Here is a 26086-nt window from a genome sequence, read left to right as displayed (position 1 = left end):
AGATAAATTGAATCTTAACTTGGATCCCAGTCCCCAAGGATGCACTTGCTCCCCTTTTTATCCTCCTTTGGGGAGCCAAATCTCATGAATGCATTACACTGACCTCTTAGAATCAGGCAGTTTATGTCTTAATATCAAGAGGTTAGGCATAGGAAATGGTTACTCTTAACTGAGTTCTTGGCCAAAATGGTCCATGGAAACCCCCAAACAACTAGGGCTGTGCCAAGACTATTGGCTGCTCCTAACAAACTGATGGTAAGGCCCTAATGGTGAAAGCAATGCCTACATCTCACTGAACACAGAGAAGTCAGCTGGTACCTAACTAGAGCCTTCACTCCTGCTGACAAGTGTTCATGGTACCAGAAGGTATGTTCCAGGCTACCAGAAGGGAGAGGTAAACATCCACCCAGCTACAAACCCTCTAGTCTACAATGGTGATTATAAAGTTACTGTTGATTATATTCTCTATGTGCCTATATCAGTGTCTCACTCATCCAGCATCAGAGAACCTTCCTCTGGCAGTAGATACAGTTGACACAGAGACCCACAACTGAACAATGTGCTGAGAGTCAGAGACTATTGGAGCTCTCAGTCCAAGACAGAGATGTCTCATCACATCACTCCCATCAGGAGTCAGGGAACTCTGCAGGAATATAATAAGAGCCAGTGGGGATGGAAGACACCAAGAAAACAGTGTTTTCCACACACAACAGGGCTGGTGCACACATGAACTCAAAAAGACAATGGCAGCATGCATAAGGCATGCACAGGTTCGAGCTGGATGGGGTCCTGGCCCTGAGAAGGAAAGTAGACATGAGTTCCCATCACTAACCCAGAAGAGTAGGAGAGGGATAGGGTAGGTAGGGTGGAGGTTTTGTACACACAGTACTCAAGTATGAAATTCTCAAAATAAAATAAATGTAGAAAATAAAAACAAAATATGTAAATAAAATTATATTGAGCTCTATTGAGAGAAGAAAAAAGAAAAGTATAGCCTACCAGACCTTTAAAAAAGAGTTAATACTAGTGTTCCTCAAATTATTCCATAAAATAGGAAAGGAATGGATTCTACCAGACTTAGTCTTTTTTTTTTTTTTTTGGTTTTTCGAGATAGGGTTTCTCTGCAGCTTTTTTAGAGCCTGTCCTGGAACTAGCTCTTGTAGACCAGGCTGGCCTCGAACTCACAGAGATCCGCCTGCCTCTGCCTCCCGAGTGCTGGGATTAAAGGCGTGCGCCACCACCGCCTGGCCAGACTTAGTCTTAAGTCAGAATTACCCAGCTATCAAAACAGATAAAAAATCATAAACAAGGGAAACTCTGTCTTGAAAAACAAAAAAAAAAATCATAAACAAATAATATTATAGACTGATTTTCCTAATGAACACAGGTGCAAATATCAACATGGTATTGCCAAAAAAAAATCAGCACCACATTAGAAAAATCAATTTGATTTCAACACAGAGATACAAGAATGGCTTAACATATAGAAATCCATAAGTATAATAAAGCATATAAATAGGTTCAGGGACATCAATCACATAATCATCAGAAGAGATTCAGAAAAGCATTCTCACAAGTTCAACATCCCTTCATGATAAAAGCCCTCAAGAAACTAGGAGAGAATGAACATGCCTAAACATAATAAAGATTATGAATATCAAAACTGCAGCCAGGGTCATGCTAAATGGGGAAAAGGCTGAAAGTATTTCTATAAAATCATGAATGAAAAGAGGTGATGACTCTCTTTGCTTGAATAATGCAGTGTTTGAAGTCTTAATCCAAGCAATAAGGTAAGAGAAGAAACAAAAATAGCTCAAATAGGAAAAGAAGAAATTAAATTATCTCTATTTGCAGATAATGGGATCCTAGACTTGAAATCCCTAAATATTCGAAAAGGAAATTTTTCAGTTTGATGAACTAGTTTGACAAAGTGGCAGGATTAAAAAAAATTACCATACAAATATCACACTAACAATGAACATATTGAGAAAAAAAGTCAAGAAAATAATCTTATTACAATAGCCTCAAAAAATAATACCTAGATGGATCATGCGACCAAACCCGGCTCTCTGACTGTGGCCAACAGCGGAGGCTGACTGAGAAGCAAAGGACAATGGCGCTGGGCTCTGATTGTTCTTCATGGACGGGCTCTGTGGGAGCCTTCTCAGCTTGGTCGATCACCTTCCTGGACCTGGGGGGAGTTGGGAGGACCTTGGTCTTAGCATAGAGTGGGGAACCCTGATGGCTCCTTGGCCTTGAGAGGGAGGGAGGGGAGGTATGGGTGGAGGGGAGGGGAGGGAAGGGGGAGAAGGAGGGGAGGGAAGGGGGAGGAGGAGGGGAGGGAGGGGGAGGAGGAGGGAAGGAGATGGAAATTTTTAAATATAAAAAAAAAAAAATAAACCATGAGAGAAAAAAAAATAATAATAATACCTAAAAATATACCAAGCCGAAGAGGTAAAAGATGTCTACAATGAAAATTTTAAACCACTGGAGAAAAGCCTGAAGAACGTACGTGTTGTGGAAATGCTTATGTTACCAAAAGTGATCTACAACATAATCTGCTTCAAAATAACAATGGCATTCTTTATAGAAGTAGGAAAAAAAAGATTAGAGCCAAAGCATTGTCTCAGTTAGGGTTTCTATATCTGTAATCAAATAAACTGGGGAAGGAGGGTTGTTTTGTCTTACACTTCCAGATGACAGCAAATTGCTGAGGGAGAGGTCAGGGAAGAAACCTGGAGGCAGAAACTCAAGCCAGAACCATGAAGAAGGGCTGCTTACTGGCTTGTTAACCATGACTTACTCAGCCTGACTTCTTCTTGCCATTCAGGTCCATGTGACTAGGAAGAGCACCACCCACATTTGGACGGACACTTCCACATCAATCATTGATCAAGAAAATCCCTACAGGCCAATCTGGTGGCAGCATTTTCTCAAGTGAGGTTTCTTCATCTCAAATGATTCTAGAGTTTGTTAAGCTGACATAAAACTAGCCAACAGAGCAATCTTGAACAACAACAAAAGCCAGACTGGAAGTAACTTCATAACTGATTTCAAATTATACTACAGAGCCATTGAAACAAAATGGGGGGGATACAAAAGTAAACATAAAAACAAATAGGACATTTCTGTGTTCTAGGCCAGCCTGCTCTACTGAGCAAGTTGAAGGACAGCCAAGGCTATACAGAGAAACCTTGTCTTAAAAAAAAACAAAAATAAATAAAATGCTACCATAAAAAAAAACAAATAGGACAGAATTGAGGACACTCCCCACCCCAAAAATATCTTATGTAACTATAATTGATTTATTTTTTACAAAAATGGCAAAACATATATTAAAAGACATTGGGGAAACTAGGTAATCCCATGTAGACAACTGGAACTAAAGTCTTAACTTCTCATGCTGTGTGAACATAGCATAACATAACATATCATAAAACATAAAGTTTCAAAATTTCTAGACTCTGAGAAAAACACAGGAATAACACTCTAAGATACAGCCATAGCCAATGACTTTCTTGATAAGGCTTCAATAGCCCAGGAAATAATTGCAAGAGTTAATAAATGAGAATGCATAGAATTCAAAATCTTCAGCTCATCAAAAGACGCAATTAACAGAGTCAATAGTCAGCCTACATACTGGGAAAAAAAAATCTTTGCAAGGTATCTTTCTGCTATGGGATAATGCTTTTGTATTTTGTAAAGGTTTGTCACTCCTATTGTTTTAATAAAATGCTGATTTTCCAGTAGCTAGGCAGAAAGTATAGGTGGGGCAACCAGATGAGGAGAACTCTGGGGAGAGGAAGACAGAGATGCAGTTGCCAACCAGGTGCAGAGGAAGCAAGATAAGAATGCTGCACTAATAAAAGGTACCAAGCCTCCTGGCTAAACATAGCTAAGAACTATGGGTTAATTTAAATTGAAAGAGCTAGTTAATAATAAGCCTGAGCTAATGGGTCAAACAGTTTATAATTAATATAAGCCTCTGTGTGTTTCTTTGGGACTGAACAACTGCAGGACTGGGCAGGACAGAAACTTCTGTCTATACCTTTCCAATAGGAAATTAATATCTTAATACCAAAAATTAACATCTTAAATACCAAAAATATGTAACCAATAAATGGACAAGTAAGTTGGGGAGAGAGTTCTAGAAAGAAATATGAGTGATTGATAAATACATAAAAAATGCTTAGCAGCTTTATCTTTTTTTTTCAATGTTCAGTTTCCTTTAATGACCCCCATCTTCCCTGAAGGGTAGGTGCAGGCAGCTAGGTGACGGCAAGACATGTTCACTTGAAGATCTTGCCTTGATTGACGGCTTTGCCCACATGCTAGAAGGCCCCCTCCCAGGAAAAGTACTCTCAAACCAGGGTCTAGGTCTCCTTGCTACCAGGATCCAGTTTCTGCCATGTATATGACTCGTAGTCCACCTGCCAATCTGGACTTAGCAGAAAGGCAAGCTCTTGGCCTCGGAAGACCCAAACACCAGAAATGGAGCTGCTGTTGTTGGTTCCAAAGAGGATGACACTAGCAAAGGCATTCTTCCTCAGTTTGTCCAATCGCTAGAACATGCCAGTGATAAGGTTGCAACTCATAAAGTTCTGGGTGAGCTCCTCAGGGAAGCGATATTCAGCATACCACAGGGACCAGCCGTCCTTATCAAAGTGCTCCCAAAAATATGGCAGCACCACGGAGAGGGTGTCCTCGTTGGAGTACTTACGCTTGAACTCATCCAACACAAAGGTACTCTTGGGCAAGTGAGCAAAGGGGTCCTTGGCTTTGGGCTCAGCAGCCAGTGCCTGGTCACACTCATCCATCTCCTCCTCAGGAACTGGGGCAGCTGCCTTTTTCTCCTTTCCGTTCAGCCTGGGGCTTCTGTTTCTCTTCCCGTGAACCCTTCTCTTTCCTTGGAGTATCTTTTTTAGGTTGGCTCTCCGCAAACTTCTTGGCATCAAACTGGGCCATCTTCTCACACAGCTTCACCTCCCCCAAGACTGCCCTGAACTGGGGCTGGTTAGTGCAGGTGAGGAACCATCGGTTGGTATTGGGGAAGGCCTGGCGAAAAGAAGGCTCTAAGACCTGCTTGTAGAGCCACAGAAGGGTACAGACAACTGTGATATCAGCCAGAGTCACTCGCTCACCCACCAAAAAAGTCCTTGTCTTCAAATGAGTGTCCAGCAGCCCCAGGATTCGCCTCACCTCTTCTTTTGCATTCCAGTGGCCTGTTTGTTATGGTGCATGATGCCCAAGGTGGGGAACACCCAGGTGCTGGCTGGAGGAACGATATCACTGACAGCAAAGCTCACCCACTGCACCACCTGAGCTGCTGCCTCTGGAGTACTTCCCCGCAGGTCCTCGTTGCTTACATTATAGGCGATGCCATTGCTCTCAAACACACGGAATCCATCATCCCCCTCAAATGCTGGAACTTTGCCAGCAGGAAATTTTCTGAGAAATTCAGGGGTGCGGTGGGTTTGGCCAAAGTGGAAGTGGGGTGGTGCAGGGAGCACGCGGACCTGAGCCCCACTGTACTGAGCAGCAATGAGGGCCTTGAAGGCTCTCCAGTTTTCAGGATATGTGTACAGGGTCCCAGCCGCCATGGTGATTCCGCAGAGAAAAGCTAGCAGCTTTATCGTTAAAGGAAATCCAAACCAAATTTTTTGCTGAATGTGTCTCACGGCCATCAGAATGACTGTCATCAAGGAAGTAACAAATGATGGCAATAATGCAGGAGAAAAAAGTCAAGTCTCACACACTGTTTCAGAGAATAAAACCTAGGACAGCCACTGTGGAAATCATTGCTTAGGTGTGGGCTAAATCGAGCAAGAGCATATAGGAGGCAGTAGTGGCCAAGTTAGCGCAAAAAAAAATGGCAGAAAAATGCACAATTGGCCCCAAAAGTATAAGAGCTACACCAAAAGCATGACAGCTACACCAAAAGCTGTTAGAAAAGGGCACGAAATTCAAAACCAGTAACGTCATGAAGCCCGTGAAGAATACTCCCAGACAAGATGGCACTGAGGGGGAGCAAGGGCGGGAGGAGATCTGACTTATTTACAAAAGGATGATTGGAGTTAGAGATGGGGTAGGATGACATAAAGTGCCTGATGCCCTCGTGTTGCTCATGCAGATGTGAATGCTGATGTGACTGGCTAATTGCCCTTCCACTTCTTCTGGGATTCATGGGTTTTTGCTTTATAAGTTGCATACTGTAAGGAAATAAACGAGTTCCTGACTGGACTCCCCTCTGTCTGATTGTCTCCTGGCCCCCGGGGGCTGGATGGCCAGTGGTGTACTGTCCCTCATCAGCTAAGGCCAGTCACTGGCAGCTGGTTCAATTCTTTGGCAGGGGGTGGGGCGAGAGTGGGGGTCTACAGAGGGATCCTGCACTTAGGTTTCCTAAAACTCAAAATGAAACTGCCGTATGATCCAGCTATACCTGTAAACTGTGCTCATTGCATCTGTACTCACAAGTGCATTATGGGCCAACCCCAAGGCCTGTCAGCAGTAGATGAATGGGTTAAGAAAATGTGTCTACTTATTAGAGTTTTGTAAGACAAAAAGAAGAATGAAGTCATGTCATTTGCAAGAAAATGGTTGGAACTGGGGATCATCACGTTAAACAGAATAAGCCAGACGCAGAAAGACAAATATGTGGGTTTTTTTCTCATGTAGAATCTGGGATTTTGTTTGTTTTTCTTTTTTAAAGACATAAGTATAGATTGGGTAGGAAGCCAATAGAAGGGGAGTGAGGAAGAGAGAGCAATGTGACTGAATATAATCAGAGATAGAAATGTTTGAAAATGTCATAAAAATTCTCATTGCACAATGACTATATATTAACAAAAAATACAACCTTATATAAAGTATGACATCTTAACATAAAAAGATTCAATGTTTTTAAAAGCTTCATTAAGAGCTAGGCAGTGGTGGCACACTTCTTTAGTCCCAGCATTTGGGAGGCAGAGCCAGGTGGATCTCTGTGAGTTCGAGGCCAGCCTGGTCTACAGAGTGAGTTCCAGGACAGGCTCCAACGCTACACAGAGAAACCCTGTCTCAAAAACAAACAAACAAAAACAAAGCATCACCGAGAACTGTCAAAAAACACATCTGACAGTTTCAAAAGATTCGTAGTGAAAACTGGTTTGTAGCTTTGTCATATATCAAGAAATTTGCTCTACTATTTCCCAAACTTCTTTCACAATAAATAACACTATCCCACTGTTAATGTTAAGAAACATTAGTTTAAAAGGCAGATTTTCAAATTATAATGATAAAGTTTGAGTCTCAGTTCTTCCAGCATATTAAAGATAATAGAATGTAGGTACAACACTTTAGTCCCAAATTTTCAATATTTGCCTCTCACAGTCAATAATTAATAGACTAGACGATTTGAAGGATAAACGACAATGTTAGTCTACACAGTCATTTCTGCATTCAATTGCAGGTCAGCCACCTCCATCATGCAGGTCCCAGGATTTCCTGCATATCGGCATCCAGCTGGCCCATCTGGGAAAATAAAAGTAGGGAAAGTTTAGTGGTTTTTATGGGTCCAGTGGCCCATTCGCATTCCATTGTCCAGAATTTTGTCTTACGCCAAATCTAATTATGAGGGAAATTGGACAATGTTGACCCAGCCATGCCCAGAATGAATAAAAAGTTGATTTTCTCAGTAATTAACCATCAAATGTCATGACCACTCTTTAGTTGCATAACCTACAAGAAACAAATCAAACTCCTCAGTTGTCTGCATATAATTGTAATGCTATCTCTCATTGCACCAAAAAAATCAGTTTTTGTACAGTGCTGTTATTTCAGATACCATAGTACAGCCAATTAAATTTAATGCAATGCAACATCAGTTGCAAGAGATAGGTTAGTTCGGCAACATCAAAACGTGTGTTGAGAGAAGGCTGTGACTTTGATTTTAAGAACGATGGAGCTATCTGTCCCCTCATATTTAAGACTGAATAATATGCTAAATAATAGATCATACTGCAGCATCTCCCATACCAGACAAAATAGTCACATACCAACTGAAATTATATAACCACACACACAGAGAGAGAGAGAGAGAGAGAGAGAGAAAGAGAGAGAGAGAGAGAGAGAGAGAGAGTGTCTTGGTTTGGTGGTTTGGAAATGCAAAGCAGGTATTGAGACATTTTTGTATCTTTCAAGCAGATGATGACAACATCAGGCGGCAATGTTTCCTAGTGATGACTGCAGAGAGACTCCCTGGAATTGACATGGATCTTCCAAAGTCCTGCTATGACGCTGGCCAGTAACTCTGTTTGCTTATGCAACATTGGCACTGGTGAATGGAGAACAAATATTTGAGGAGTATCCTGTGAAGCTGTTACCCAAACAGAATTGCAGGTCCTCCAAATTAGGTGACTTCCTGAATCCCCATCCTCATTTGTGGAACAAAGAAGGTGGTGGTACCCATCTCCCGGTGTTGTTGTAAAGGTTAAATGAGGCAATGCATGAGAGAGCTGGATGAATACAGCAGTTGTTAGAGTCTGTGCTTTTCTCCCTGTTCTCCTGTGCCTTTCAGTTCTGTGATGTCACTCACTGACCAGCAGGAATCACATAGGTTTGCAAAGAGCCATGAGAAACAAAGTCTTTTCAACAGCTTTCCCTCTCAACTCCTCTCTGAATCCAGCAACTAGAACCTAGCACATGGAATTAGATCTACCATGGCCTTTCCCCTAGACTTTTAGGAAAGAGATTGTCTTGTCCCTCTGATGTGGGATTCCCCTCTGTATGCTGTGAATATCATTGGTAAAAATAAAAAAATAAATAACTTCTTTGAGCCTATAGCAGAGCAGGGAATAACAGAGCTAGGCTGGAGGGTGGGCAACTAAACTGAATGCTGGGAGAGAGAAAGCAGAGTCAGGGAAAAGTCATGGAACCGCCAGTGACAAACATACTGGAACCTTGCCGGTAGGCCACGAAACTCATGGTAAAATATAAAATAATGGAAATGGGTTAAATTAAGATATAAAAACTAGCCGGTGGTGGCGCACACCTTTAATCCCAGCACTCGGGAGGCAGAGGCAGGTGGATCTCTGTGAGTTCGAGACCAGCCTGGTTTACAAGAGCTAGCTCCAGGACAGGCTCTAAAGCTGTAGAGAAACCCTGTCTCAAAAAATCCAAAAAAAAAAAAAAAAAGATGTAAAAGCTAGCTGATAGGAAATTAGAGCTAATAGGCCAAGCAGTGATTTAAGTAATACAGTTTCTGTGTGGTTATTTCAGGAGTCTGGGTGGCCAGGAAACAAACAAGCAGTCTCCTACTATATCCCTAGACTTTTAGAAAGAAGACTGTCTTGGTCAGTGTTCTATTGTTGTGAAGAAACACCATGACCATGGACTCTTATAAAGGAAAGGCTTTAATGGGGAGTTGCTTACAGTTTCAGAGGTTTGATCCATTGCCATCATAGCAGGAAGCATGGCAGCATGCAGGCGGACATGGTGCCGGAAAAATAGTTTGAGAGTTCAACATGTGAACCCACAGGCAGCTGGAAGAGGGAGACACCACTCCTGGCTTGACACCCACTGCCAGTGACACACTTCCTTCAACAAGGCCACACCCACTCCAGCCAAGTCATATCTCCTAATCCCAATCTTTAATGACCACAAATTTAAATACATGAGCCCCTGGGGGGCCATACCTATTCAAACCAACACAGAGATCTTATGTTCCTTTTTTCCCCTCTCATTTATAGTCTAAAAAAATCATTCCTAAGCTCAAAATAAAGGTAAAAACATAAAAATGGGGTTATGGGTAAATCAGTAGAATTGTATGACTTTCCACTTCAAAACTGTCATTGAAACCATTCATAAACAGGAGAAACAGATACATAAACACATATACTTGGATATCATACAAGGACACTACAGAGTTGGAAGTCTTCACTCAACCTAAAAAGACCATCATCTACCAACTAAAACCATGCATATATGTTCAGAGAGAGAGAGAGAGAGGAGAGAGAGAGAGAGAGAGAGAGAGAGAGAGAGAGAGAGAGAGAGAGAGAGAGAGAAATAGGAACCCACTGATCAGCAGGTGGAATTTAGGAGGAGAGAAATATTAGTTCTGTTGATCAATCTTGTCAAACACATACCCTCACAGAATACAAACAGTTCCTATATGGATTGCCTGAGAAGACAAATTCTACACCTGAGGACACCAACTATTTGTTTACTGACTAAACTATCTGTGTCTTCCTTGTAATTAACCTCACAAATAATGTCATCCTCTTTCTAATTCTTTTTTTTTTTTTTTTTGGTTTTTCGAGACAGGGTTTCTCTGCAGCTTTTTTAGAGCCTGTCCTGGAACTAGCTCTTGTAGACCAGGCTGGCCTCGAACTCACAGAGATCCGCCTGCCTCTGCCTCCCGAGTGCTGGGATTAAAGGCGTGCACCACCACCGCCCGGCCTCTTTCTAATTCTTTAAAGGTGTAAATCTCCCTTTGGCTAAAGCGAAACACCACCAGCAATCCATTGATCAGTGATAATTCATATTCCTTTGGTTACTGTTCAATAGACAAAAGTTTGACCTAATTTGGCACAAGCAATATAATGCTACAAAGGTATTTTCATCTGAAGTGGACTACCTGGGCATCTTCTTTCCCTAAACAAATTTACAAAAAGTTGCCAGTAGTTCATTAGTCATGAACCTACCACCAAAGAAGAATTTCTTCAAAGAACAGTAGTGTTCTATTACAAGCATTCTATCTCATTTTTTTCTGATGATTAAAGGGGATTTTAATTATACGATCAATGAGAAAATAGATAGAAACCATCTGGACATTCCACAGCTTTCTGCCAAAGAATTTTCTTTTGTTTTACATATCAATGACTTAAGCTAACAAAGGAATCTCAGTGCCAGTCATTTGTCCTTGGCAGAACTGGAGCCTTTTAAGTTATGAAAGATCTTTTAAATTTACTGATTGAGAGTCAAATTATCCCACATGGTCAGGGAATTAACCTCAACATTTTCCTACACATAAAAGTAAGAACAAAGAGTATTTTTAATTACTTGATCTTTAAAGCATACAAAATGTAAGTCCTTTTGTGGTGTAATGTTTTTCCTAATCAGGGTGGTCAAAGCTCAAAAACACTTTCTCTTTTTGAAGCACTGGTGGGAAATGCCTAGGCAGTGAGATACTAAAAAGAAACGGAGAAAAATTTCTAGGTGTTAGAAGTCGTATTACTACATCTTGAGAAGCTAGCCTGTTTGAATTAAGCCTTTAGAAACCTCCCACAGAGTAAGATCCCTGGAAATGACTGCCCTGTGACTTGCTCAAAAAAGCAAATTCAGTTGTAGGACCCAAACCAATGGTCAGAACAGAAACCAACCTTTATTTCTATTAATTACCTACAATAGAAGAAACATTAGTCATAGACTCTGCCTAGAATAATGCGTACTTCTCTGGGGAGCATCATAAGTTAGACTTTAAAACATGGGCTTGTTTCTCATACCCTTCCTTATAAGGAACGTGAACTGTAGGAAGTGGCTCTTTCCAGGAAGGTAAAGATGCAACAGGGTTCTTCAGCATTCCATAGATGATGGTATCATGGAATCAGCAAGATTCATTGACTTAACAGTTGAATTATAAATTTAGCGACCAAAGAATACAAATTAAAAATGAGATTATCTTTTACCATATAGAAAAATCTCATCTGGTTTTAAGAAGTTTGATTAAATGCAATATGTTTTAAACTTTGATGAACCTCCATACTGATTTCCATATCAGCTGGATGAATTTATAGATTCTTATGGTACTGAATAAGCTTTTCTCCCCAGTCCCATCCTTCTGGGATTTGTTACTTGTTTTTGTTGTTGTTGTTTTGTTTTGGTTTTTGCAGCTTTGTTTTGTTGTTTTGGTGGTAACAATTCTGACTGGGGAAAGATACAACCCGTTAAACTTTTGGTTAGGGGGGGGATTGTTTAGTTTTTTGTTTTGTTTTGTTTTTCAGATAGTCTTTCACATAATGGCTTTAAACACATTATGTAGCCAAACATGTCCTCAAATTCTTGATCTTCCTGTCTTCACCTGGTACTACGGGCATGTGTTATCAGATTCAGTTCCTCAGTATTAGTTTTGATTTTTACTTCCTCCATGGTTAAAGACGGTGAACACTTTCTCGCACAGGGATTAGCAACTTGTTTTCCTTTCCTTGGAAAGTGTGCTCTCATTACCAATACTCATTTGTCAATAGATGAATTGATAAAGAAAACATACTGCCTCTGTACAGTGCTGCTTTACAGACAAAAATAAGAACGAGATGACAGCATCTGCAGGAAAATGGCTGGAACATTTGAGGGGCATTATGCCAAGGAAAACAGGCCAGTCACACAAAACAAGCAGTAGACATTTTCCCTCGTGTGGAGAAGCTATGGAAGAGACAGAAGAGAGAGAGCAAGAAAGAATGAGACTGGGATGCACGAAACTATACAGGGAACAGAAGACTGACAACTAGATGTGCGGAAGGGGAGGGGCTAGGAAGAGAAGAGAGACGAGTAACAGACAGGATAAATATTATTAAAATGCATTACATGCATATATAGAAATATTGTAATGAAGCCCCACATTCTATGAGTTGTGTGTACATACGTGTGCGCATGTGTGTGTGTGTGTGTGTGTGTGTGTGTGTGTTACTTATGAGACTAAGCCACAAAAGTTTTTCAAAGTTGGTAGAGGTTAGAAAAAAAAATCACCAAACTGCCACTAACCCTGTAGGATCCAGAGAAATAATTTGACCAGGAAACATTATTTTGCTTTGGCACCAAAAAAAAAAAAAAAAAAAAAAAAACTATGTTTCTTTTTAGGAAATACTGAAGTCGCAGAGGAATAAATGACCAAAGAAAGAAAAATGACTTTCTGTTACTAAGTCGAGATGACCTTATTAGCCTTGAAAAAAACACGTCCCAATTTGCTAATCATTAAATTTATTATGGTATTGTTGCTTTGAAAAAGCCTTAAGTAAATAGTAGAAGTTCAAAGAGAGAACCAATCTTAACTTTTTATGTGAGGTCCTCAGAAACTGGTCCCCATTCAAGGATATTTATTATATTATAAAGCGTTTTGATGAGGCGATTTTAAATTAAATTAAGGGCTCCTTATGCACATGATGAAATGATTTTGTCCTCACCTTAACATACAGATCCTGATGACTGCCAGATTCTAGTGGTGCAGGTCCGTACAAATTGAACAACGGATATTAAAGGGCTTTTAAAATAAAATAAACATCCGACCCAAAAGCTAGATGATGAGTCATATTTTACAAATGTATACTGAAAGAATACTATACATGGTAATGTTGTTAGAAATGAAATAGAAAAGATTCAATGGGGCCGCGAGGGATGGAGCTCCGTGCAAGAGGATCGCAGTCTTAGATCTACATTGCTTTGCTCAAAACACCTGGCCTGACTATGTCATCTTAAAGTTGTTCCATAAACCTCAGGCTTCTTCCTCTCCTTCAACCTATTTTGAGGACTAAATGGGATGGTACGGGTGATACACCTGTCAAGCACATAATCGATACTTGGTATAAATGTGAGTCCTTGTGACCAGGAGAAACAAAGGAAATGAATGGTGTTTAAAACGCAAGGGAATGGATGGTTAACTTTACCAAATGCTGGGAAGTTTCTCCACTCACGACCCCACAGAGACCAACAGCTGTCTGCTAAGGGTCCAGAGATGAATGCCTCTTGGGAACAGCTCTTGATAAAGTATACGTATCATCTCTCCCAAAGTGAGCATCTCTCTCCCAAAATGAACATATCTCTCTCAAGTGAATGTATCTCTCTCAAAGGGAATGTATCTCTCCCATAGTGAATGTATCTCTCTCAAAATGATTGCGTCTCTCTCAGAGTGAACAAATTTCTCACAAATGAACCCATTTCTCTCAGAGTGAATACATCTCTCTCAAGATGAACACGTCTCTCTCAAAGTGAACGAATCTCTCACAAATAACCATATCTCTCTCAAAGTAAATGTATCTCTCTCAGTCATATTCTCTCCCAGAAGGTTCTGTGATTCTGACCTTACATATATCAGAATCGTAAGCTCAGGAAGACTAACAGGACTAACAGGACCAGCTGAGACTTAGTTTGTAAATGTGTGTAGCAAGTCATTTTCTCCCACTGCCTGAACTGCTTCCTTTCTACTCCCCGGGTGTTAAAAATACTCCCCCAGAGCAGGCACAGGGTAAAAAGCCTGTAATCCCTACAATTGAGAAGTGGAAGAAGTGAAATAAGCAGTTTAAAACCATCCTAGGCTATGTACTGATTTTGCGGTCAACCCACGCTACATATGTGGATATGTGTGTGTGTGTGTGTGTGTGTGTGTGTGTGTGTGTGTGTGTGTGTGTGTGTATTCCAAAAATGGGGTATCATAACCCTGCCCGTGAGTCTACCATTCAGAGGTACGAGAATCACCATGAGGCTGGACGGTGGTGGTGCACGCCTTAAATCCCTGCACTTGGGAGGCAGAGGCTGGCAGATCTCTGTGAGTTTGAGGTCAGTTTGGTCTACAGAACAAGTTCTAGGACAGCCAGGGCTACACAGAGAAATCTTGTCTCAGAAACAGAAGGAAAAAAAAAGACTCACCATGAGTTTAGGTCCTGCCTGGACTACATAGTTGGTCCCAGGTGAATCTGTCCAATATAAAGAGAATCTGTCTAAAACAACAACAAAAACAAAACCCTCCCTCAAAACCACTTAAATGATGCAATTTCTATCTCATAATTTATTTTACCAGGAGCTGAAGAGGAGAGGATGGGATGTAAACATACAAAGCGGAGGGGGGGCATTGCAGAACTATAAATAACTTTAGTTATATGAAGCTGTTTGGACACTTTGGCCTTTTTCTTCCATGTGAGGTTATCTCCGCCGGCCAGATGAAAAGACTAAGTGATTCCCTTTCTCTCATGGAGGCTGAAAGCTCAAAGCTGAGATTCCCAGCCAAAATAATTCACCACCGACGCCTGAGGCTTTCCATAACTCAGTGCTTTATCTTGACCTTGAAGGAATACCAGGTCAAGATGCAGTGGAGAGAAAGGCAAAAGAAACAGGGGCTCTGGCTGTCCTCCTAACCTCCTATTTTAACTCTGGTTAATGAGACTCAGCCTGCACTTCCTTGTGCCCTGAGTTTGGGTTTTTAACTCAAAGCGGCTGCTCATTTCCATAAGACCATTCTTTGGAATTGTCTCTGTATGTTTTTTCCTATTTCTCTAAGTATATTTTAGAAGAAGGTAATATTTAATTATTGAAAATAAAATAACTTGGGTGTAACACGTATACCTATAGGAGGCTGGGGAAGGAGGATTTTCAAGTTTAAGATCAGCCTTCGCAAGTTAGCAAGAGCCCGACAGTAAAGAGCTGAAGACGTAGCTCAGCGACAGAGAGCTTTCATGCTGTCTGCAAGGCTCTAGGTTCAAGTTATAGCACCACAAAAATAATCAAATGAAATGAAATCAATGGCATAGGCTTTGGAGTTTAAAAGTTTAAAAGTCTTTTGAGTTTAAAAATGCAAGCAGCATTTTATTGTGAGCCCTGCCATTTTTCTGCTTTATGGTTTCATAAAACCTTTTGGACTTCTTGTAGCCTCTATTTGGCCATCTGACCTGAAGCCATCTCCTATGGTGGTTGTGAAGTTCATTCAGGGTAACCTACTTAAGAAGTACACAGTATACGGCACCGTCGCGCATGCTCAACCATGTCCTCACTCTTCATAGAGAGCTCTGCGGGGGCACTGCTCCATTGTCAAGTCACATTGTAATACTGTGCAAGTGATTTGCCTTCCCTGCCCCCCATCAGGATTCCCTTTCATATTCCTACTCCAGTTCACGAGATAAATGAGCCCATAGCAATCCCCTCTCCTCCGGGTCTTATCTTCATGCCTCTTAACTGGGACCTGGGTGTACATAGCATTACATCATCTAAGCCACATGTCCTTAACAAAGTGGCCCATCATATCCTGGGCACTGCTCACTCCAAAAATAGGCTAGGTCCAGAATTGAATACTTAGAATCTCATACTGAGTGTTCAGCTCTTGAGTCTAGTTTTCAGCAGGAGGCACATTCCCTCAAATCAGCATCACTTTATTGCACGTGGGACTTTGAATTCTGATGCTCCCTGTCTACCTACTACTGAACTGTGCTCTGCCAAGGGCTTTACATGAATGATGCTGTTTAGTCCTCATGAGAAACCTAGTTAAGTATTATAATATTCTCTGCTGTGTCTGTGTGCGCGTGCATGCGTGCCTGCCTGCGTGCGTGCGCGTGTGTGTGTGCTCATGTGTTTATGTATGTGTGTGTGCATGCAGGTGTGTTTGTGTATGTGTGTGCACACGCACGCGTGCACGTGCGTGCATGCATGAGTGTGCATGCGTGCCTGCCTGCGTGCGTGTGAATGTGCATGCATGTGTGCGTGCGTGCATGCAAGTGTGTGCATCTTTGTGTGTGTCTGTGTGCATGCGCGCAGGCGTGTGTGTGTGTGTGTGTGTGTGTGTGTGTGTGTGTGTGTGTGTGTGATTCTGGGACAGATACAAAGTCAGGACCGTGTCAGCTGTCTACTCAGTGAAGGTAGATGACAGGGAGCTGACAGGCGGTCTTATGTGGACACAGCACTATCATTGAGCTATCGTCAAGGAAAGCAAGTGAATTTCTCCAAATCCTGGCTGCTTGTTCAAGTGAAACAAAACCAGAAATTCTAACTACACTATAGCCAGTCGGGATATTTTGTGTTTTCCTAAAATGACAAAAAGCTGTAAAACGAAGGCAAACATTTCTTGAGATAAAGTGAAGTCAGGGTCCTAGAGTGATGAGCAGCGCAGCCGAAACGCCCAGACAGAAGGTCAAAGTCCTGAAACCAGAGACCCGCCTAATCCACTCGAGCCTCGCATTTTCTAATAAAGTCACTCTGCTGGGACGTTAGTTCGCTCTTCGCCGTATTGACTTTATTTTTCCTGGATCAAATAAAGTTATTTGCTTGAATTGGTCACCCCTATTCCAGACAATTTATGTTTCACCAAGTTCAATATCATAAATCCTGCTATGAACAAGTGAAACTGATTTAATTAAAGAAATGAGGCCACGCATCTTTTAAGGACTTAATGAAATTAAAGTGTTCATTCTCACTGGACTGAGCTCTCCAAGTCCAGTGAACGAGTGGAAGGAATGAGAATATGAGCAAGGAGGTCAAGACCATGATGGATTCACCCACTGAAACAGTCTGCCTGAGCTAATGGGGGCTCACCAACTCCAGCTGGACTAGGAAGGAACAAGCATAGGACCAAACAATTCCCTCTGATTGTGGGTGACCATTAAATTACTGGGGCAGATTGGGAGGCCACTGGCAGTGGCACCAAGATTTTTCCCTGCTGGATGTACTGACTTTTGGTGATCCTCTTATCTTTGGAGGTATACTTTGCTCAGCCTAGATATAGTGGGGAGGGCCTTGAACCGTCCACAAACAATGTGCCTTACCTTCTCTGGGAATGGGATGGGGTGGAGTGGAAGGGTGTGTGGAAGTATTGGGAGGAGAGGAGGGAGTGGGACCTTGAATTGATATTTTTTTAAAAATCTAAAAATATATAAAAAGGGGGGGCTCCTGGAAAAATTTAAAAATAATAAATAAATAAGTAAAAGAAAAAATAAAGTGTTCATTCTCTCATTTTTTTTTCTTCTAACACAAAGTATTTTCACTGAAGTCTTTTTCCCCCAGAAGCTTAAAAACTAGTTGAAAGATATCTTTCACACACAGCACCATCTATGACATAAAGAGTACGCTCATGTCTTTGTCGGTACTTGAACATGATTGCGTAAAGGTAGCCACCTCCTTAATGCCCTTCCAGGAAGGTTTCTACAGACACAGTCAGGGAAGCTAGTAGCTTGGGAAAAGGTGGGGATAGACTTATTATAACTAAGCAATCTATAAATTCACCTGCAGCCTCACACTGTCCCCAGTGACCTCCTTACAGCTCCAAATTAGACACGATGCCTCCCCAGATGGTTCAGAGTTCAATGGGCAATACTTGTAAAAACTCAAGAGTTTCTTGAATTGGAAATTCATTGACACCGTGATAGTGTTATGCCTTCTGTCCCTGAATTCTATCTCACAAGATAAAAATCTCCAGTTCTCCCAGCTAACTGGTTTTTAATGGAACAGTGGTCTGGCTGTTATATCCACCAAACTCCTCTGTCAGAAAGAATTAGAGATTCTTCCACGTTAGTTATCGTATTTCTCTTATTGGTTTCTTGGTATAACCCCCAAAAGACATTCTGATCCCATCATTAGAAAGTGGTATACTTCATTATTTATTCTGCCATGTTGATTAAGATGTGATTAAGACATATTCCTTTAACCTATTCCTCAAATAAACACCTTAAATTGCCCTTTATCAAGCACATACCTTTAGAATTAAGATGGCTTATAATGATTTGAGCAGACACTGAATTTTGTTAGGAACTAAGCCAGCTATTTTGGTGTTTCTTTCCTATTCCCATCTTAGATTTACTGACTCAGAAAGAAACTAGACCAAAGCCAGTCGCCTTAACTAAGGTTTCTGTTGCTGTAGAGACACCATGACCACAACAACTTTTATGAAGAAAAACATCTCACTGAGGTGGTGACTTACAGTTCCGAGGGTCAGTCTATTGCCATCATGGTGGGACATAGCGACATGCAGGTAAATATGGTGCTGGAAGAGGAGCTGAGTGTAGTAAGGAGGCCACTAGTTAATTCCTAGCTGCTCAGTCCTAAAATAACCACACAGAAACTGTATTAATTAAATCACTGTTTGGCCCATTAGCTCTAGCTACTTATTGGCTAACTCTTACAGCTTAATTTAACCCGTTTCTATTAATCATGAGGCTGTGTCTTACTGGGTAAAGTTTTGGCATCTGTCTCCCACGGGGCTACATGGCTTCTCACTGACTCTGCCTCCTTTCTCCCAGCATTCAGTTTAGTTTTCCCCACCTACCTATACTCTGCCCTGTGCAGGCCTAAGACAGATTCTTTATTAACCAATGGTATTCACAGCATACAGAGGGGAATTCCACATCAGCTGAGAGCTCTGTATCTTATACTGGCAACAAGAAATTGATCTGACTCCCTGGGCATGGCTTAAGCATATATGAAACCTCAAAGGTCGCCTCCACAGTGACACAATGACACACTTCCTCCAACGGGACCACACCTACTCCAACAAGGCCACACCTCCTAGTAGCATCATTCCCTTTGGGGGCCATTTTCTTTCTAACTATCACAGCAGTGGATTTGTTTTTGTGAAAGATCAAATAGTAAGTGTTTTTAAGCTTTCAGAATACGCTGATTGCTCTTCTTTGTCCACCTGATAGAATTTAGAATGACTAGGACACACAACTGGATCTGGCAGTGAAGACTTTTCAGAGAGTATTGACAGAGGTAGGTGTAGACACCTACCCTGAATGTGGGTGGCACTGTCTCGAAGGCTCAGGACTCCGATTGAATTAAAGTAGCAGGGAAGAGAATGCCAGGTGAGTGCCAATGTTCATTTCTGTTTCCTGACCTGCCAAGAGTAAGCAAGCTGGCTCATGCTTTCCACACTACGGAGCTGGTTGCTCCTATGCATTCTCCACTATAATGAGCTGCATCCCCTGAAACCATGAGCTGTAATAAATGCTTCCTTGCCTCAGTTACTTCCTTCAGGTGTTTATCATAATCATGAAAAAGTCAGTACACCGAGCCATGCAATCTTTGTCATGATTCTGCTGTTATACTGAAAAGCAACCTTAGGTAATGTGTAAACACATAAGAAAGGCTATGTCCTTTTAAAGCTTCATTTATAAAAGTAGGTGGCGAGCTAGATTTGGCCCATGAACCCCAGTTTGCTGGCTTCTGACCTCAACGAAAAGACAAAGTCAGGAAAAATATTTGTTCTGGTGACCCATCTGGCACACAGTGGGTCTTCGAATAGAAGACTATTAAAAACTGAATAAACAGAAATAAATTTTCAAAGAGTTGAGACACTATCCTACACCAGCCATACAGTAAATGAATGATACCCCACGCCCAACAGGTGTGGCATGAAGTGGTTCCTGAGTACAAAAGCATCTGCAGACTAGCAGAACTCAAATTTATTTCCTACACCAAGTTCAATATCTTTTATTCGTGATTTCTCTCTAGATGATCTTTGGGGAGTTTGTTATAGCTACGAGACCTCACTACGAGGTCCGACTGTGGCCCTGTGTGTTTGTTCTGCTAGAGATGCTCCAGGTGGAAGCAGGCACATGGAAGAGCTGCGTCTTTGCAAGCGTTTCCGCCTGCATCTTGTCTTAATCTTCCATTCTCATCAAGGAAGGTAGGCTGCCATCTGGGTTAGTCTTGACAGCTCTTGTTGTTTTAGTAAGACTTTGGCGGTTGATTTTTTTTTAATTAAGCCAACCAATGTTTTCACAAAATATGACCTTCTTTCCCTAGAGAAATTATTGACTCATTAGAACTTGCTAGCCAACTATTCCAGGAAAGGATTCATACCTTCCCTTTTGGGAATTCTCCTAGTCTCTTTCAGTGAACTGCCACAGATGATAGCTACTAGAAAGATTTCTTTTTAAACTTTCAATATAAAATAAACAGCTCAGTCTTGCAAATGAGCCTACTGGAGAAATAAGCAGAACACATTCAAAAGCACGTTCATTGCAATCTCTTTCATATAAAGGCATGCCGTTGATAAGACAGAGGAAATCAAAACTCTAGTCACCCACGATTGCCTTTCCTCTGGTTAGAAAAGATAATAAGAGTTGTATTTGAAAGGATCATTACCAAAACGTGTCCTAAAGAGACCAAAGGGACTATTAGAAACTATAGTCTCATCTGGAAGAAACTGGGGAAGGGGAAGAATATAATCAAAATATATTTAAATCTAAGACTTATTTTAAATAACAGAAGTAGAACAAAAAAAAGAAACGGTAGTCTCTTAGCCGTACAAAATATCAGAGGAGAAAATGCACTGCATTGAATTCTTTCTCTAACCCATCTTTTTAACATTATTTCCTGTGGGATTTAGAGCAGCGGTTCCCAGTCTTTCTAATACTGCAACCCTTTAATACAGTCCCTCGTGGTGTGCTGACTCCCACCACAAAATTATTTCATAGCTACTTCATAATTGTAATTTGGCTACTGTCATGAGTCATAAACATCTGATATGCAACCGCAAAGGGGCCTCGACCCACAGGTTGAGAACCACTGGTCTAGACTCACCCAGGAAACAAGCGTCTGGACATGTATGTGGGGGGTGTTCTAGAGTACATTCATGCGGGTGGGAAGGCCCACTCTACATGTGTACAGTACCATTCCATGGCCTGGGCCATACAGAAGCAAGAAAGCAAGCTACGCACCAGCGGTTACCACACTCTTTCCTGACTGTGGACCGAATTTGACCAATGGCCTCACTAACCTGCCCTCAGCCCCACCATGAACCACACCTTTGAACCATGGGCCAAAATAAACCTTCTTTTCTCAAGTTGATGTGCCAGGTATTTTGTGACAACATAACCAATATCTTACCATAATGTGTTTTCTTTAAAATATTTTATCCAGGGGCTTCAAAAGAAAAAATTATTACTATCCTGAAGATCTAAGGCTTGTCGCTGTCTTATCCTGCATTAGAGCTTTGGTGGACTATTAAAATCACCTCATCTACTTAAAGACTATACATGATTAAGCCAATAACAGGGTCAGGCTAGACCTCTGTGCAGCTTGAGAGGGCACCATCTCTGGGTGTCCCTGTGGCATTTCGGATTTTGGAACCCCTGAACTAGATTTCTCTTTCCTCAGAAAAACATCCTGACGACACTTTTAATGACAGTCACAGAGACTCCAAATTCCTTTCCTCACTAGTGCACAGACTCTCTTTCCACCCTTTTGATCGTAGTGAGTCGACAGGCTCTCCCAAGGAAGAAATGGTTAGCAAACCAGCATGCGACAAAGATCAACTTGTCTTTTCCATACTGCAGAAATTTTAAAGACTCCTTTTTTATTCTTTCAGATTCAACGACCCTGTGGTGTGCTTTAGCCTACATAGGGGATCTAATACACTCTGGATAGTTAAATTGAGTCTCTAACAAGACATCTTTTCCCTCCGGAAGTTGAAGAACATGTGCTCTGCTTTCCCGCGGGTTTCCGGGCCCGGGGTATGGAAGCACTTTTATCCGGAGACATCAGAGAGTAGATGCAAGCTTTCTTGGAGCAGTTGACTGAGGCTGCAAGGGTGGTTGCAGCAGTGAGGAAGGGGCAGGGAGTTGATAGAGAACGTCTTTATGGAACAAGACCTACCAAAATTTCTTCAAATTGGCACTCGGGAGAGTTTGCAATGCTCTATCTGTAGGAGCTGTGTAAGAACGGCTTGTGGAACGGAGACAGGGGAAAGGATGCCTCCCATCACAGGCACTATCTCAGGCTCGGATGCTGCCCCATGGGTAACTGGACATGGGGAAGAAAATGACACTTCTGGTTGAAGTCTCGAAAGTCCACAACGCAGTGGTTACCGTCGATTTCTTTCACACTTATTTTTCTTTTGCAAGTGTCATGCATGAGTGGTGTGTTTACATCACTTCCACTCCACAATCTCCCACGTTACACACATATGAATATATAAATAAAACCTGCTGAGCCTGATACCACTCATATGTCTACGGGTTGGGGCTGACCACTGAGGAAATGGTTTTTCAACAATAAAGGTAAGTACAAGGTATGCGGCCATATTCCTGCAGATGACCTACCTACCAACTGTGCATTGGCCAATGAAGCTCCAGAACCAACGACTAGATGGCCCTGGTGGCTTTAAATGAGAGTCTTGGTTTGTCACTGTCGCATGTCTGGCTTGTTTGGGAGTTCTTGTTTGTTGGTTTGACTTGGTTTAGAACAGTGTCTCCCTACGTCGCCCTAGATTCTTTAGAACTTGCTAAGTAGACTAGACTGATTTTGAACTTGCAGCGATCCCTTTGCCTCTGCTTCCCATGTGTTGGAACTACAGATACGCATTACCATGTCTTGATAGGCATTTCTATAATTCAAGTTCAATATTCTGCAAGTGACTGACTGTTTCCTTTGTTCTCAACTAGGTAGACGAGTGCTTCCGGGCTCCGCAGGAAGGGGGTCTTGTTGGCTTTGCTGATCTCGGCTGAGTAAAGAATTGGTTAACAACCACTGTGTCGAGTCGATTCTTCCACTGTTTCTCAGCCTCCTGCAGGCTCTCTCGATGCAGTGGCAAAGTTGAGTGAGAGAGCATGAAACCTCCAAGTATCTTTGAAGACTGGGCACCGCTTTCTCTTTTCACAGATTCAACCATTCTGAGTCAGAAGCCCACTAGGGTTTGGAGCTGTACGGGACGCTAGTGGCTATGTTCTCACGTCCATTCACTGAACAGAACATAGAACAGAAAAGGAGATAGATAAAAGCACAGTTTCCTCCAAGCTGGGCACAGTGGCACACACCTTTAATCCTAGCACTTGGGAAGCAGAGGCTGGCCCCAAACTCATAGAACTCCACCTGGCTGAAGACAGCAGGTTGATCAACTTCTTCTGCTCTGAACAGCCATCAGGGAGCTGGGAACCTGCCAGTACCTGACCCATCTCCTCCTTAAATACAGTTATTATGCATTCCTAGCTCTCTAAAAACGTTATAGTTGTTCCTAACCCTTCACTGCCCTAGCACCCAAGAGCATGAAGCTCTGGAGAGGCACCCACTAGCTACAGTGGCATGCCACTGCAGAGTGATGGACACACTGGCAAGAGAGTTCCTCTAGTTGTGCCTATCCTACTGCTGTGGCCGCTGTCCACACTCTCAGCACACTTAAGAACAAGGCTAGCTGACGCTCTACGCTGGTCACCTCCCAGGATGACCTGCGGAACCTGCCTGGCACACAGCATGCAAACCTAAGTGTACCAGCAGAGGTCCCTGGTGCTCAAAAAACATAGTGGAAAACTGCCACTGGGAGTGCAGCAGAGATGGACGTCGGACCCCTGTCCAGTACAGACTTGTCAACATGAAAGCCATAGGAAAGAAGACCCCGTCCCGCTAACTGACATCCACCCCTGCTCATACCGGGCTTTCTGTGTTCAGTGACCCCAAAGGCTCTGTTCCAATACATCCTTTGTGTGCTGCCCCACCCACCATGTGTGTGCGGGGCTTGTACTGTATTGTATCTTAATGGTTTCATTTGTTCTTCCAGTCCCAAACCCATCTGATTCCGCTTGTGCTTTTTTCTGAGTTGAAGGATAGTATTTTTTTTTCTTTTCCTTTGTCGCTTTTCCTTTTACTCGTCTTTGGTTGAATCCTGCATTTCTTCCTTGCCCTACTTCTACAGTTAATAGTAATTTTACTTTACTGTGTTTCTCTTCAATACTCTGCCTTTTTTTAAATATTGTATTCCTTTTCTTACATTCGTCTAATTTCGGTTTTTCACTTTTTCGCTATGTGGAAATGGTGGGGATTTTTGTGCACTCTCGTTCTCTTTTCCCCTTTCCTCCAGGGCCCTCTTCTTCACTTCACCGCTCTTCCTCCTCTCGCATATTTAACCTTAGTTCCTCACTGTCTCTGCCCCCTTCCTATCTCCTCCATTTATCTCACTCACTTACTGCTTCCACGTTTTCCCTAAACAATTCCCAACTCCATAGCACCTTCTCCGTTAACTTTGCAATTTTCAGTTTTAAGGTCGTTTGATGACTGCATTAGTGAACTCTAATTTATTTTTAAGTGAATGTCTGTGGTTTTTTTTCGTGTGGTTGATTGAAGGACGCGTAAAAGAAATCCCACACTGCAGAACTGAGAAATAGATGGTTATTTATTTAGGGGTAGACTCACAAATCAGAATCCTCTGCTGGAGTGGAGATCAGAAACCAAATCCCGCAGCAGGAAAAGAGGCGCGGACTCATGCTCTACATGGGAATAAATAGTATAAGAGGCCACACCCCATTGGGCGGGTAACCACTGACTAGATCTTCCTACAGCAGTTGATATTGCTGCTGCTACAGCAGTTTGTTTGCTCCCGGCCAAGTGAACTTGAGAATGAGAATGGGTCTTCAAGTGTGATGCTCAATAAGAAACCAGCCCCCCTCCCAAAACAAACAGAGATAGGCAATAACTAACAGCCAACAAAGAAGCAGAATTTCAGAATTTAACCTCAGCATAGATCGACAGACTTAGCAGACATACAGAATATTCCATCTAACAGAAACTGTGTACCCATTCTACTGAGAAGCCAAAGGAACCACCTCCAAAATAAACCACATTCTAGGACACAAATCAAGTCTTATCAACTATAAGATCTGAAGCAATCTTTTGTAACTTGACAGACTATATTGCAATAAAAGTAGAAAACAAAGGGAAGAAAAACTTCACACAATACAAATACGTAGAGAATAAGTCATACACTATGGATACTGAAGAAATCAAGGAGGAAATTTATAATTCCCTAAATTCAAGTAAAAACAGAATTTACTTGAATTTAAAAACCTAGCAAAACATTTGGAATGCAATTAAGTCGATTTGAAGAGGAAAGCTTATGTCTATGAGTGCTTACACTAAAAGCATGAAAATGCTCAATCTAATGATACATCTCAAGGAACCAGAAAAGCAAGAACAGCCTGACTAAAAAAGAGTTAGCAAGAAATACAAAAGATCAGGGAAAGAATTGATGAAGAGACAAATGGACAATACACAAAAGTCATCAAAGAGTTGGTTCTTTGGAAACAATAAAGATTGACAAACCTCTAGCCAAACTAACTAAAGAAAGAGAAAACGCAAATTATTAAAGTTAGAGATAAAAGTGTGGATGTTGTTACATATTCCAATGAAATCTGGGGGTCATTGGGGTGTACTTTGAACACTTTTATTCAAAAGAAGAAGAAAGAAAATCTAGAAGAAACAGGCACATCTGACCTACCAAAATTAAATTAAAGAGATATAAACAAGTTAAACTTATTCATAACAATCAGTGAGATTAAGACACTAATGAAAGTCTGCCAGCAAAAAACAGAACCAGATGAATTCCCTGCCAAATCCTGCCAAACCCTGTAAGAGCTAACGCCAACACTTTTCA

The 26086-nt window shown here is 41.7% G+C and overlaps 1 pseudogene; it reads right to left on the bottom strand.

Annotated features, from left to right (window-relative positions):
• Positions 1 to 4289: 4289 nt before the first annotated feature.
• On the bottom strand, positions 4290 to 5600 carry LOC119803656 (annotated as a pseudogene).
• Between the last annotated feature and the right edge of the window lie 20486 nt (positions 5601 to 26086).

This window comes from Arvicola amphibius, chromosome 17 (genome assembly GCF_903992535.2).
Source record: "Arvicola amphibius chromosome 17, mArvAmp1.2, whole genome shotgun sequence".
In the NCBI taxonomy this organism is placed as follows: Eukaryota; Metazoa; Chordata; class Mammalia; order Rodentia; family Cricetidae; genus Arvicola; species Arvicola amphibius.
The sequence above is the reverse complement of the archived record's forward strand: the minus strand, read 5'-3'. Positions and strand labels throughout refer to the sequence as shown.